We start from the raw sequence: 15024 nt of genomic DNA on the forward strand, positions 1-15024 counted from the left end.
GTCAAAGCAAGCAGAACTGACTGAGATCACAGTGTCATAAGTAATTCAAACAGAAGTGCTAAGAAGTATCTCCTTCAGTAATTACAAACCACTCCACCCAGGATTTGGAGAGAAAAGCCTCCTATGAAACGCTTTTACACACTGAATTAAGTTGTTGGTTTCCATAGTACTTAACTTACCATTTGAAAAAAAGTCCTTTAAATCCACCAATTACTACCGGCACAGACTTAACAGTGTAGGTACACTACATACAAACAAATCCAGATGATACCATTTCAAAAATCCAGAGTGTGAAAAAGGTAAACCTCGGCAAGAGAGAGCACATTAGGTAAGAAAGCGGCTGTGACATGGTTTTGTTGGACATGTTGGACTGCTCCAGGACACGCCCTGAGAATTCTCTTCACCACCCACAACCCCTCATGTTATATACACAGACATGACATGCAACAGGAAGGGCCTGGACAACCTTTGTTCTAGGTCAGGTACACTGAAATGCTTCTGGGAAAGCTAAGCAAGCTTGTCATAGCCTAGGGTAAAAATTAAGGCTACACCTGAGTTGCCTGACTTGGATCTGTAAAACTGTGGTGCACACAAACTGAAGTCATCTTCAGCTGTGCTTTTGCATTGAGACACCTGACTCTCAAGCAAGCACTCTGAGAGCTATTACAATCATCGTACCTTAGGACATCTCTAACAGAAATGCTAGCACAGCTTACCATGACTGCCATTTATTACATTCCACCAGAAGTACCACTGACACTGCCCACATGAAATTAAAAATATAATCTACTGAACACCTTTTGTTCTGCAGTTAATGTGCTCATAAAGTGAATTAATTCTGTGACAGGGCATAGAAAAATGGTGGGGTTTAGAAGGCAGTAACAGTTGTCTTGGTTACAACAAATGAAGCAAGACCTGAGCAATTACATCAGTGGGACAAGGCCACCACATGCTCCTTGCTCTCTACAGCAGATGCCTGTAGCCAGCTTAGCCAGCTCCAGCTGTGCTCACTGGTAGCCTAAGAAAACTTACAAAAACAACTGGCAAGGCAAAGCCAAGACTGCAACATTTTAAATCAGCTCTCATGTGAGCAAACCATGTAGTATGTTGAATCCTGCTTTCACCTGTGATGTCCAAGTTTGTCATATGACTGAGAAAGCTACTTCACCTATAAAAATCCCTGTGCAGAAGTAATACTCCCTAGTTACAAACCTAGACAGCAAGAAGTTTCAGTTTATTCCAAAGGAGTGTAATACTTCATGGAAGCACAGAAGCCTACAGTTACACAGTTAAGTACCAATATACATTTTTACAAGCACAGACCTAGAAAAATACACCTGTCCTGAGAATGAAGCCAAAAGGCAGAAGAGACATTAAGAAAGACATTCCCAGAATTTCTCACTTCAGCCCTGAATTACAGAAGTCACTGGTTGTTTTTATCCTCTATCCCCCCCACCAATTCCCTACAAATATTCAGTCAACATGAGAAAAAAAAAAAAAAATCTGGAATAAGCATCTCTGGAAAAGGGGTCTGCAAATACTTACAAACACTTTCAGATTTTTTTATTCCAGAAACAAAAAGCAGTATTTGACTATAACTACCAGTGTTGTTTGATATTGGTATACATCAACTCTGTGGTTTTGTCCAGTTTTCTTAATTAAACTTACTTACTCTATCATGCAAAGTACAAGCTAATGCTTGTACACTGGATTAAAAGGAGGGGTAGAATCCCATATGACTGTATGAACCCTGTATGAGCTATTACTGGGTTTAAAAAGATCGAGTGGTAAGATACACATGTCCTAGAAGAGTGGTAATTAATTATCCTTCTGAAAATCAGAGCACATCCAGTTGCAGATTTTGCTTCACCAAAGACAGCAGAAGAGTGAGACTTCCCAGACAGCAGCTCTGTTACTGTAGGAAGTTAACATACTGCTGCTATGCACTAAGATGCACTGCCCTAACTAAACACACTGTTGCATGACAAAAAAGTTCACTGTAATATACATACCTCCACTTCTAGATAATTTATGTAAAATATCCCACCCCTTTTCAATTGCAATTACTTGATAAGAGCACTTCTCTGGATTACTACTCTTCTCACATTAAAGTGTTAAGCAGACTCAAATCAGAACAGCATAGCTATAATTGGAGAAGTGATTTTGCCTTGTCACTGTACCAAATCTAATCTTCTGTAAGAAGCTTTAAATTCAATACCTCAGTCTTATCTTAAGATTCAGAGCCCAGTCTTAAAATTGAACACGGAATTTTTGCAAGCATGTTTGTTGGGTTGGTTTTGTTTGTTTGTTTGGGTTTTAACTAGGAAAATGATTTTATAGGTTCCAAGTTCTGACTACCTAACCGCAGAATAGTAACATCATCAGGAATTCATACCCACAAATGAAAACCTGGGGAAGTGCTTTCAAATAGTGTTACATAAGGTGATAAATTACATCTGGAATTTCAGGCCCTAGAGAGAGTTCTCAATATTGAAAAAAAAAAGAGCATAGTAAAAAATGCACAAGCTATATAGGAACAAGATACAATCATTACATAGGAGACCATCAGAAATTTGGTGGTTTTGTTTTTACATAACCAAAGATATTAAGATCATTATGCACCACCTACTATACACTCAACATCTAGCTTATTTGCCCAGCTCAGTTTACTGCTAATACAAAAGACTTTATCATTTATCACATCTGAACCCTTTCCGGCAAGGAGGAGGCACATCTTTATCTAAACTGGGCTATGCAGGATGAATGGGATTAAAAAGGAAACATTACTCAGCCTCACTGGTATTTTATCTCTCAAGACCTCTTAAATGGTCATCTAAAAGTTTATTATGGCATCTGTTTAACCCTATCAAAAGACTGGCAATTCATCTTGAAAAAAAGTTTGATGAGCTTCTGTGAAAATCCAACACAAGCCCAGAATGCTTTTTGCTATGGTAGGGAAGAATAATAAGCAAAACAAGCCCCTCCTTCAATTTGTATAAAGGAGGTGGAGAGAATAAAATACCACTTTTCTCTAATTCGAGTCCTTTAACTTTACACCAATGACATGGAAAAAGCACATACATGCACCAAGTCAGTTTGTAAAGTGAAGAACATATGTTGATGTAAACATCATTGGGGAACAAGCAATTTGCAAGACTCCTGAGGGAAAAAAAAAAACTTCATAAGAATTCACAAATCATCTCTCCCACTCAGAAAGTGGAACTGAACCTCATCAACTTGAAAAGATGAAGTTTTAATCCCCAACTGAAGTGTACTGTAAAGTTGACACAAATGGCAACTGTGGTTGCCAGGCAGGGAGGGGGAAGAGCAGCAAGTATTCTTTAATTTGAGAATCCAAAAGCACTTCTTACAGTTGCAGAATTTGAGTTTTAGCAACACTGCCTGATCACTTTCCAAAACCAGAGGCAGGAGAAGCGGTGACTCCAACATGACGTATTTATAGCACACAGAACCCAAATACCACTACTTATTCTATAATTAAACACCAAAACAAGATGCTATTACGAACACAATGCCTCTGACGATATGCCACATTCAGATAGTCACTGAACTATCTTTTAGATAACTGAACTTGATGTAGTCTGGAGTTGGTATTTCCTGGCCAATGATGACTAACTTGGTTCTAAACCATTGTGAAGTATCAGGAAATACCCGCCCCCAACATCAATTACTATTTAGACATATACCAAAGTGCTATGTTTTGAACAGATGCACTCACAGCGAAATATCCTATAGGCAAATAAATGTGAGAGGGGAAAACAACACCACCACCAAACAAAAAAACAACCAAAAAAAAAATCCACCCCAAACCAAGCAAAACCCCCAAACTCTTTCCACCAGACATCAGGTAACCAAAGTACAAAATAAAGTCCTTGTATTAATGGCAAAATGTAAATTAGAGCCAGACCTCCAGCTTGCTTAACTTGTAAAGTTTCACTGCAGAACACTGGGCTCTTACGCAGTCTTATCTCATTCCCTTTGTCCACACACAAAAATGCTTCCTGAAGCAAATTGATCCAAATCACTGCTACACTTGGGATTATGTGTTGAAGAGCTTGGATTAGTACTGTATGTACTTTGTGCAGTGAGGACAAAGGCTTTTGGAGAGCCCAGAGCAGCTCTGCTGTGCCCTTCCATCAGTTTCCCAGGTGGACTGCCACATTGTCCTGACTGACTTCCAGCCTCAGGAACCCACAAAGGCGACAGACCAAAGTGCCTCTGCAAACCGCAGCCTCAACAAGAATTCATGCCTTTTTAATCTCCATTTTCTGTTCCATTAAAAACAGCAGAGTAAAGAAAGCACTTCTCAGCTACAAAAAAAACAAAAAACACCAAACAACCCACAGTATCAATCTGGTAAATGAAAGACAACATCACATTTATATTCAGGAAGGATCAAGAGTGGACAATTGTCCTCTTCATTACTGTAGAAATCAAAATTAAAGCCTCTCAGTAGGAAAGTCACAGCTATAATCCCTTCTCCCCATCTCCCTGAAGGTACTAATAGAAAGTTTCCACCACAGTAGTCAATATACCACTGCATTGTGAATATTAAATCTAAGCCGAATAGACTACCCTCCTATGATTTCCTCTCCTATCCTTTTCCTATTATTTATCCCCTTTAAAGGGAAAAGATTTGCCTTAAAGCTGCCACAAATGCAATAAAATTATAGAATCATAGAATCACAGAATAGTTAGGATTGGAAAGGACCTTAAGTTCATCTAGTTCCAACCCCCCTGCCAGGGGCAGGGACACCTCACACTAAACCATATCACCCAAGGCTTCATCCAACCTGGCCTTGAACACTGCCAGGGATAGAGCATTCACAGCCTCCCTGGGCAACCCATTCCAGTACCTCACCACCCTCACAGTAAAGAATTTCTTCCTTAGATCCAATCTAAACCTCCCCTGTTTAAGTTTGAAGCCGTCACCCCTTGTCCTGTCACTACAGTCCCTAATAAAGAGTCCCTCCCCAGCATCCCTGTAGGCCCCCTTCAAATACTGGAAGGCTGCTATGAGGTCTCCATGCAGCCTTCTCTTCTCCAGGCTCAACAGCCCCAACTTTCTCAGCCTGTCTTCATATGGGAGGTGCTCCAGTCCCCTGATCATCCTCATGGCCCTCCTCTGGACTTGTTCTAACAGTACCATGTCATTTTTATGTTGAGGACACCAGAACTGAACACAATACTCCAAGTAAGGTCTCACGAGAGCAGAGTAGAGGAGCAGGATCACCTCCTTCGACCTGCTGGTCACGCTCCTTTTGATGCAGCCCAGGATATGGTTGGCTTTCCGGGCTGTGACTGCACACTGCTGGCTCATGTTCATTTTCTCATTGACCAACACCCCCAAGTCCTTCTCCGCAGGACTACCATGAATTTCATTTTTGCCCAACCTGTAGCTGTGCCTGGGATTGCTCCCACCCAGGTGTAGGACCTTGCACTTGGCATGGTTAAACTTCATGAGGTTGCCATCAGCCCACCTCACAAGTGTGTCAAGGTCCCTCTGGATGGCATTCCTTCCCTCTAGCATATCAACTGAACCACACAGCTTGGTGTCATCGGCAAACTTGCTGAGGATGCACTCAATTCCATCGTCCATGTCAGCGACAAAGATAGTAAACAAGACCGGTCCCAACACAGATCCCTGAGGGCACCACTCGTTACTGGTCTCCAGCTGGACATTGAACCGTTGACCACAACTCTTTGAGTGCGACCATCCAGCCAGTTCTTTATCCACCAAGTGGTCCACCTATCAAATTGATGTCTCTCCAATTTAGAGACAAGGATGTTGTGTGGGACAGTGTTGAACGCTTTGCAGAAGTCCAGGTAGATGACGTCAACTGCTCCACCCCTGTCCATCACTTTTGTAGCCCTGTCATAGGCCACCAAATTGGTCAGGCAGGATTTCTCGTTAGTGAAGCCATGCTGGCTGTCACCAACCAACTTGTTGTTTTTCGTGTGCCTTAGCATGCCTTCCAAGGGAATCTGCTCCCAGATTTTGCCAGGCCCAGAGGTGAGACTGACTGGTCTGTAATTCCCTGGATCATCCTTTTTCCCCTTCTTGAAAATCGGGGTTATATTTCCCTTTTTCCAGTCATCAGGAACTTCACCTGTCTGCCATGATTTTTCAAATATGATGGCCAGTGGCTTTGCAACTTCATTCGCCAGCTCCTTCAGGACCTGCGGATGGATTTCATCACGTCCCATGGACTTCTGTATATTCAGGTTCTTAAGATGGTCTCGAACCAGATCCTCTCCTACAGTGGGCCCAAGGTCTTCATTCTCACAGCCCCTGCTTCTGCCTTCCAAGACTTGGGTGCTGCGGTCAGAGCCTTTGCCAGTGAAGACCGAGGCAAAGAAGCCATTCAGAACCTCAGCCTTCTCCAAATCCTGTGTAGCCAGTTCTCCCGAAAGTTTCCGGAGGGGGCCTACATTGTCCTTAGTCTGTTTTTTAGCTGCTACATACCTATAAAATCCCTTCCTATTATCTTTAACATCCCTTGCCAAGTTTAGCTCCAGTTGGGCCTTAGCTTTCCTAACTTGGTCCCTAACTACCCTGACAACATCCCTGTATTCATCCCAGGCCACCTGTCCTTGCTTCCACCTTTTATAAACCTCTTTTTTCCTGTGAATTTTTCTCAGCATCTCTTTATCCATCCAAGGAGGTCTCCTGGCCCTCCTGCTGCACTTCCTTCTAGTTGGGATGCAACACTCCTGAGCTTGTAGCAGGTGATCCTTGAATGTTAACCAAGAGTCTTGGGCCCCCTTCCCCTCTAGGGCTATATCACATGGAACCTTGCTTAGCAGGTTCCTGAAGAGTCCAAAGTCTGCTCTCTTGAAGTCCAGGGCAGTAAGCCTACTACATGCTCTTCTCACTGTCTTGAGGACCTCGAATTCAACCATCTTGTGATCACTGCATCCAAGACTTCCCTGGAGAGTCACATTTCCAACGAGCCCTTCCCTGTTGGTGAGCACGAGGTCAAGCAGGGCACCTCTCCTCGTCGGCTCCTTTATTGCTTGCAGAAGGAAGTTGTCTTCCACACAATCGAGAAACCTCCCGGATTGCTTGTGCCGGGCCGTACTGTCGCCCCAACAGATGTCAGGGTGGTTGAAATCCCCCATGAGAACAAGGGCCTGCGAGTGTGAGGCTTTTCCTATTTGTCTGTAGAGTTCTCCATCCACAGGTTCCTCTTGATCAGGCGGTCTGTAACATATCCACACAGTAATGTGTCCCATCACCGATTTCCCCTTAACCCTGACCCACAAACTTTCTCTTAACTGATCACCTGTCCCCAGACAGAGTTCCATACTCTCCAGCCTATCCCTAACATAAAGGGCAACTCCCCTTCCCCTCCTACCAGGGCTGTCTTTTCTAAAAAGCCTGTAACCTTCCATTCCAACACTCCAGTCAAAGGAGCCATCCCACCATGTTTCTGTGACGCCTATTATATCAGAGCCCCGTAGATGTGCCCACATCTCTCATTCCTCTTGTTTATTCCCCATGCTATGGGCATTTGTACAGAGGCATCTGATCCGAGCTCCAAATGAAGCCAGCTCAGTGGCTGGAGCGGCTAGAATATTACTACATTGCTCAGAGTATTTATTATAGGTGCTGGCAACTGACTGGGTGTGTTGGGATGGAATGGCGCTCCCCTCCCCCAACATAACTAGTTTAAAGCATCCTTGACAAGTCTGGCAAGCCTCCCAGCAAAGCCACTCTTCCCTTTCTTTATCAGAGCAGTTCCACCAGCCCCCAGTAGGCCTGGCCTACAAATATGGGCCCCATGTCCAAGACACCCAAACCCCTGACTATGACACCACCCTTTTAATCATTTATTAACCTGTCCAATCCTCCTTGCCTTTGGAAGGTGTCCTGGAGAATTGTCAAAAAGACTATCTGAGCTCCAGAACCCCTGACCACCTCTCCCAGAGCTCTGTAGTCCTTCTTCATACTCCTCAGGCTACTACTATCTATATCCCTAGCACCTACATGTATCACTAGAAGCGGGTAATAGTCCGTGGGACTTACTAGAGCAGACAGCCTCTCTGCAACATCCCTGATCCTTGCTCCAGGTAGGCGACACACCTCCCTTGCAATCGGGTCAGGCCGACAGATGAGCGCTTCTGTCCCTTTCAAGGCAGAGTCCCCTACTACTACAACCCGCCGCTTCTTCCTGGCGGCACCAGTAGAGATCTTCTGTTACCAGTGCACCAGCCGGTTGTTTCTGATGCAAGTGCATTTCCTCATCAGCCCCTTGCAGGACAGCAAAGCGGTTCTGGGTGGGTACAGCAGATTTAGGAGGAAGCCCCTTAGTTTTAATTGCTCTCTTCCTCCTTTTGTTGTTTTTTTTTGTTATTAATTCCCAGCTTCCCTGATCAACAGCCTCCTTCTTTCCTCCATGAGTTAGAGGGAAATCTTGAGGCCACTGTGCTGTTTGGTCCTGGAGCAAGCAGTCCTGCTTCCTCTCAGCTTCCCTGACATCTTGAAGCTTACTGACAGCATCCCGTAGCTCAGCCACCTGCTGGACGAGGACCTCCATCAGGGAGCAGCGAGCGCAACCCTGCCCATTCTGCACCTTTCCCTCACCAGACCAGTGCAGGCACTCTCTACACTCTAAGCTCTGCATCGCAACCTCCCCACTTACTGGCTCTGTCTGGGTGCCTACGCTGGCCACCACCAGGGCGGCCGGGGCAGAGCTCCCAGACCAGACCCTGGTCGTACAGCGAGTGCTCACCATCCCGCTCGCCTGCCCGCGCGAACTGCCATGCAAACTGCCTCGACCTGCTCTGTTTACCTGCTCTGTTCGCCGCGCTCCCTGTGTAGGTTTTTAACCACTCACAGTTGATGCCACTCCTCCTGTCTCTGCTCCCGGTGAGTCACCTCCTCGCGGTAGGTGAGCTCTTTGCAAGTCCTGTCGAGGACTTGAGGCTCCCTCCTCAGTGGCTCTTGTCGCTCTGTGGTGAGGTTTCTGCCTAGCATAGTTAAGGATTACAAAATAATGATAATCCCAGCTGAAATTATTAGATGCTATTAATTACTGCATAATTTTTCTATCAGAAAAGCATATTTAGCTTAAACTGGCATATGGCTTTCTGCAAGTCAACCGCTTCTTAATTAAGTCTTAATTTCCTAGCACATATCAGTACATAAAACTTCTACCTGGAAGCAAGTCTACAGCTTTGTATCAACAATGGTTTTGTTTCAAAGGACATTCTGGTCAGCAGAATGTATTGCCTGAAGACAACAGTTTGTTGTCCTCCTTTTTCAATCCCCCTTCTCCCTTTTTTTGCCTTTAGAAAAAGAAGAATCAAACCTCTTATGAAAACTGATATTTATTCTCAACCCTCCTCCCAAGAGAACTAACCACTTATCAAACCATTGTATTAGATCTTCTGGCAGCTCTTTCAGCTGTAATCAGATATCAGATCTACATTCAGATAACACACCACCACCACACCACAACACATACATCCCCCTTCATAATTTCATTTTCATTTACAAAGACAGGTCCTTTGCACTCATCTGAAAGTGTGCTATGTGCCATCAGTAAAATGTGATTCGGCTTTTTTGGACAATGCTTTCAGGACAGGTTTTCTAGACTGGCACGCCCATAAGCAGAGTGCTCACCCAGGAAAACACATTAAACTGCTGGTTCAGAATTTAGTGTGGAGACCAGTGAGCAAATAAAGCCCAATCTTCATTAGCTGGCACGATACCTCCTGCATCCTTGTGTCAAATAGTTCTTGAAAGGTTACATCCATGACACTAAAATTAAACTAGTGACACTCCTTCAACTTGGGAAACCTATGTAATAAGCAGCAGTAATTCAAGTAATCCAGAAGCACCACTCACCTAACACCAACTCACAGCCCCATAAGGAGAGAAGGGAGTTGCTCCATAGAAGAAAGTTCACAGAGTCTTTCCAGCAGAAAACACAGCCTTAAAAACAATTAAGAAAAAAAAAATCCCACCAACTCAACCTTCTAATTCTATCACAAAGCTGTTTATTAATCAATCTGTATATTTTGAGGAATATAAATTAAGAGTAACAATTTGGGGGATAGGGAACCAGAAAAAAAAATACCCCTCAAAATTTTTCTTGCTACGCTTAAAACAGCTCTGTCACATGCAGTAAAACAACCTCCTAAACTATATCTGCAGAGCAAGGGTAGAATTTTAAACTTATTAGTACAAAGGTCTTTGAGAAATTGAGCTTTCATAAATTACAGCTTTGCACACACTTCAGTTTGCAACATGGACTTTGTAAAGATTTGAGACTTCAGCAGTGACATGTTTCTGAACACATAACAATATGAGGAAGTGTTGTAGCTGATACCCCTCTTCTCTCTAGACAATCACATATCAAAGGTGCATCATTGTTTAAAATGGCTCTACTTCTTGAGTATGAAGATCTATTCCCTGTCCTGGCTTGACCTCAAGGGAGGGACACACTGTCCTCCAAAACATCCTGTCAGGAAAGCAGGAACAAGTGTGCAAATTTGAAGATTAGGATAATAAATATAGTTTTGCTAGTTACTTATTTCAGCTTCCAAAATAATTATTGTCTAAGAACATTGAGGCTTTTCTAACCCAGTCTTGTCCACTTCAGAAATCTTGGTGAACTTGTCACTTCTGCAGCTGCAGGGAACTGGAAACAATGGATTTGCTAAGCTCACTATGTGGTGGTCTTCTGTGAAAGCTTTCATGTTTTACATCCATTCTGTTTTGAAGTTAGATGTTTACTGAAAATGGTTTAGCAGAACAGTGTATTTATTTGCTATTTCTTCCAAAATAGAGATTTGAATTTATCAGAATATAGTTCAGTTCTGTTCACTAAGGAATCTGTATTCATCCATAAAAAAAAATAAAATCAGTTGTTTACTGCTTTTGTGGCTTTTTCTATGTGCCCTTTTTTAGGGCTGTATCCCCAAATCTGTGAGGAGCGAACAAGGCATGTCCCATGACATAGGGAACAAGGTCAACAAGTATTTTGATCAGGCTCATTTTCCCTGTTTCTTAGTATTGGCACCAAGTCCTTATAGAACAAGTTGTCCAGGTCAACAATAAATTGCAAGGCTTCTAAACAAACTGGCAGTATTTTACTAATTTCCCTTCTAAGTAAAATTACTGCTTTACTGGTCAGCAAGTCTTCTCAAGATTAAAATTCTGCTAAGAATTTCTGAGGGACAGAATGTCATTTTAGCAAATAGCAAAGAGATTGTGCAAGTGACACACAGCAAAACACAAACAGTCAAATTTGAGCTTGCATATATTAAAACCTAGTTCAAACACCAAAGCACACTTCCATACTGTACTTTTCACACAATGACAAAGCAAATCACATAATCCAGACTGAATAAAACAAATGTCAAGATTTACTGATCCTGGTTACATTCCTTATAATATATACACACCCTTTCCTATAAAGCAAAACAAGATTGAGATCTCTATTTTTCATGAATTAAAAGTACTGCTAAATTCACAAATGCTATTTTAAATAGCGATAAAATATGCTAGTAAATGGAAAGTATTTATAAATCTGAGTCGCTACTTGGGCTTTGTACAAGATAGCAGCAAAAAAGAAAATCACTTCCTCTAAGAGTTGTTACAAAGCTGTTTTGCTTTCATTGTATTTTTAGGCTTCATCTTTAATTGTTTTGAACAAGATTAAGTGCAAAAGTTCATGAGGTCCGATTTTAGATTGAGCAAAGTTTATCAAAAAACCCTGGCAGAATTTTTATAAGCTTCTGGACTGCTTACTTGCTTGTAATGCTATGGTCACATATGACACTGTGCCATGATCACCCCCTATTTGAAATGAGAAACCCCCTCTGCTGAAACAATTAACTATATTGCCACTTCAGAACCCTCAGCAAACTACACAGCAGTCACTTGACTGCCCATATCAAGGAGCTGACTGCTATCCCTTTAAAAAGAAAATCAACCTTATTATATTCCTGATTGAATCTAGACATCTGGAATCAAGTATATACAGCAATCCCAGGCACAGGTTCAGGTTGGGCAAAAGGAAATTCAGTGCAGCCCTGCAGAGAAGGACGTGGGGGCATTGGTTGATGAGAAAATGAACATGAGCCAGCTTCAGTGTGCGCTTGCAGCCCAGAAAGCAACTGTATCCTGGGCTGCATCAAAAGAAGCAGGTCGAAGGAGGTGATCCTGCCCCTCTACTCTGCTCTCGTGAGACCTCACTTGGAGTATCGTGTGCAGTTCTGGTGTCCTCAACATAAAAAGGACATGGAACTGTTGGAACAAGTCCAGAGGAGGGCCACGAGGATGATCAGGGAACTAGAGCACCTCCCATATGAAGACAGGCTGAGAAAGCTAGGGCTGTTCAGCCTGGAGAAGAGAAGGCTGCATGGAGACCTCATAGCAGCCTTCCAGTATCTGAAGGGGGCCTACAGTGATGCTGGGGACGGACTCTTCATTAGGGACTGTAGTGATAGGACAAGGGGTAACAGGTTCAAACTTAAAACAGCAGAGGTTTAGATTGGACATAAGGAAGAAATTCTTTACTGTTAGGGTGGTGAGGTACTGGAATGGGTTGCCCAGGGAGGTTGTGAATGCTCCATCCCTGGCAGTGTTCAAGGCCAGGCTGGATGAAGCCTTGGGTGATACGGTTTAGTGTGAGGTGTCCCTGCACATGGCAGGGGGGTTGGAACTTGATGATCTTAAGGTCCTGTCCAACCCTAACTGTTCTATGATTCTATGAGGAAGAACCACACAGCTGCAGCTGTATAAATATTTTTCTTATTAATTTCCTGCCAAGGGCATCTTAAAATTCTAAGATCAATTTAATAAACAAGAAATAAAACTGAGGTCAGGCAGACAGACTTCTAGAATTTGGGGTGAGAAGTATTCCAGGGCCAACATACAGTCTCATCTTGGATCAGATTTTCCAGACTTTTTTTCCTATGAACTTCTGGGGTGGAGCTGGTATCTTCTGAAATTGACATAATGAATATCACTGATTTTATCATAAGAATTACTGGCATTCACTTCAAATAACATCCAGCAGACTACACACATTCCAGCTTGCATTAGTAGGATTAAAACAGGAACCTCTTTCCATTGACACATTCCTTCCAACAAAGATTATCTAAGCAATTGCTGAGCTGATTGCAATTGATTGCAGTATGATGATGCACAGGCACTTAGGTATATTTGTCAACAGATAATGCCATAGCAAATTTAAGTCTTTAGAAATATGATTTATAAATAAGCTTGAGAATGTCCCTTTAAAAGTGGTTATAAAACAGTACCTTGCAATCCATAGGTTATATGGAGCAATATTTCTAGATTCTGTGCACTGAGATTTTTTTTTGTTAAATCTCCAATCAACCGGCCTGCCTTCTGCTTTCTCATACAAACTCATGATACTTGTGCAATTTCATTATCTAAATGAATACATGTGAACATCTATCATTGATGTACTAATAAAATCCACTCTTAGCTCTGCCAAATCTGCCAAGTAAACTTAAGTAAGAAGATAATAAGTAACTAAAAGTGAAAAGAGGCCCATGTAGGTGTTGTGTGTATAGATGAACATTGGTGTCAAGTATTAGTGACACCAAGTTACAATTTTTCTTTGCATAATCACATTAATCAAGCTACATTTTTTTATTCTGGCTTAACTATGTTGATGAGTGCCTCCATTCCACAGACTACCTATGACTGAGAAGCTTGTGATGGCTTTTTCAGTCGTACACCACCGTTCATGAAAGAACAAAGCCACGGAAGGATGTCATAGCCTCAAACCATGATAAAGATGTACTACAACAGACAAGCACAAAACTCTGAATGAGAGAAACTGACACACTAGGCTTTTTAGCAGAAAAGAGCATTGCTTGTAGCATACAGCTATTACCAGTTTTTATCTTGGAGTTTGTGAACTATTACCTACTTCTAAGGTAATACACTGTGCAAGTTTGGGCATGACAATCCAGGTCATCTTCAAGTCCTCCTTTTGGACTCCAATTTCTTGTTTCAAATTATTTATATGGCTACATAAAAGATCTTTAACATACACCCCAACAGTTCTATTAAAGCTGTTTTGCTTATCCATAAACACAGACAACTTGAGTCTGTGCCTAACACTTCTTACCCTTCATACTCAAAGGCTTTGTCTCTTCACAGTCCACTTTTTGTGCAACCATTAACTTCAGCTAAAACATTTCTACAGATGAGATCTACAAACGAGGACATATGAAATCTTTAGAAAGATATGCTTAAGCAAATAGCAAAGTGGCAACACTAGTTCCGAACACATGCAGACAAGACGTTACATATTTACAAAGAAATAACTTAAAAACTGCATGCGACTTGTGGCAGCAGGGCTGTCTGTACTAAATATAACAGACCATCGGTTCAGCAACACAGGGCTATACAGCAGCGACCCTCTAAGTTTACAAGGGGCAAACTATTACATAAGCTGTGATTAAAACCACTTTCACATTCCTTGCTTGATTGAACTCTGACATCAAATAACATTTCGATAATGGTCCAGAGATGTGAAAATCACCTCCTTGACACTTCAAGTACTCTTAAAAATAAATGTTTTAGTTTTGTTATCACATTCTTCTCCAGGATTTTGATAGTTCTCTCCAAACAGTTGTGCATATTTTCAGTCTAATCACCACACTTACAAACCAGTATGCAGCCCAAGCCCTAGTACAAGAAGTCTGCCAACAAGCAGCAATGGTACGAACAAAGAAGTATGGGGATGGTAGTGCTGGAATGCAGACACCCTTCTAGCAGATCTGTTTGTTGAACCTTCTCGAACATGAGATTGCTGTCAGCCCATTTCTTCAGCCTGTCAAAGATGCCTCTGAATGGCACAACTGCCTTCTGTGGCACCCACCTACCTCTTCCAATTTTCTGTCACCTGCAAACTTGCTAGGGTGCTCTTTGTCCCACCATTCAGGACATCAATGAGGATGTTAAACAGCCCAGGCCCTACTCTCAACCCCTAGGGCAGACCACTAGTA

General features: G+C 42.4%; 1 protein-coding gene across 12 annotated transcripts in view; it reads right to left on the reverse strand.

The window, feature by feature from the left end:
* The window catches only part of NUMB (NUMB endocytic adaptor protein), a 105794-nt gene that overhangs the window by 58358 nt on the left and 32412 nt on the right, over positions 1-15024 (reverse strand). Inside the window, exon 2 of one of the 12 annotated variants that reach the window (XM_034061685.1) lies at positions 9875-9961. The exons of the other annotated variants lie outside the window; for them this stretch is intronic. The gene's annotated coding sequence lies outside the window, so the exon portion shown is untranslated. The remainder of the gene's footprint in view (positions 1-9874; positions 9962-15024) is intronic. 12 annotated transcript variants of the gene reach the window in all.

This window comes from Melopsittacus undulatus, chromosome 4, assembly GCF_012275295.1.
Source record: "Melopsittacus undulatus isolate bMelUnd1 chromosome 4, bMelUnd1.mat.Z, whole genome shotgun sequence".
In the NCBI taxonomy this organism is placed as follows: Eukaryota; Metazoa; Chordata; class Aves; order Psittaciformes; family Psittaculidae; genus Melopsittacus; species Melopsittacus undulatus.